Genomic DNA, 877 nt, shown 5'->3' with positions numbered 1-877 from the left:
AATCTGTTGGAATAACAGCTCTCGAAGTATTTATTTATTTATATTTTTAATTAATTAATTAATTTTTGTTACTGATGTTTTTCCTTTTCCCCCCCGCTGATACCCCCATCCCCTTCCCTCCCTGCCCTGTTCCCAGCTTTGTTGTCCATGTTCATTGTTCATGCATACATGCATATAAGTTCTGTGGTTTATCTCTCCCCCCACCCTCTCTTCTGGGGATTGTCAGTCTGTTATGTTCATTATATTCCACAAATAAGTGAGATCATATGATACTTGTCTTTCTCTGTTTGGCTTATTTCGCTTAGGATAATACTTTCCAGGTCCCTCCACGTCATCTCAAAGGGTAAGAGATCTTTCTTTCTTACAGCTGCATAGTACTCCGTTGTGTATATGAAAAATATGGACCACTTCATGGATTTGCGTGTCATTCTTGCGCAGGGGCCATGCCAATTTTCTCTGTATCGTTCCAATTATAGTATATGTGCTGCCAAAGTGAGCACTCTCTCAGAGTATTTAATGCACAGCTCTTAACCTACTTGGGGAACACATACTGTTTTAAATTTTACATGAACTGTGGAATCTCTAGAAAATGCACAACAGCTACATCAAGTTTCACACACAATTTCAGGAAATGCAGAAATGTTGTGAAGTCCACACATAGACGAGGTTTGCAGCAAATGGTGCCAGGCAGTGGGGACTTCACAGAAGGCAGGCAATTTCCCTGACCTGACCGAGTGACTGTGTTGTCAGTCACCCACACAAGTCAGGATGGCCTTGGGTTTTTCCAGGTGAGTTGCCAGAATCTCCTCCCTTTTTTCTCCCATTAGTGCAATCAGCTCATTCAGCAATCACCTGCCATTATAGGCACCATCACCTC

The 877-nt window shown here is 42.1% G+C and overlaps 1 non-coding gene across 1 annotated transcript; it reads right to left on the bottom strand.

Annotated features, from left to right (window-relative positions):
* Window positions 1-393: 393 nt before the first annotated feature.
* LOC118616579 lies at window positions 394-500 on the bottom strand. The gene has a single exon (XR_004956576.1). It is a non-coding gene; the product is annotated as a U6 spliceosomal RNA (small nuclear RNA).
* Window positions 501-877: the final 377 nt, after the last annotated feature.

The sequence above is a fragment of the Molossus molossus genome, unplaced genomic scaffold, assembly GCF_014108415.1.
Source record: "Molossus molossus isolate mMolMol1 unplaced genomic scaffold, mMolMol1.p scaffold_m16_p_4, whole genome shotgun sequence".
NCBI classification, from domain to species: domain Eukaryota; kingdom Metazoa; phylum Chordata; class Mammalia; order Chiroptera; family Molossidae; genus Molossus; species Molossus molossus.
Note: the sequence above shows the minus strand (reverse complement) of the source record. Positions and strands in the feature narration are given on the sequence as shown.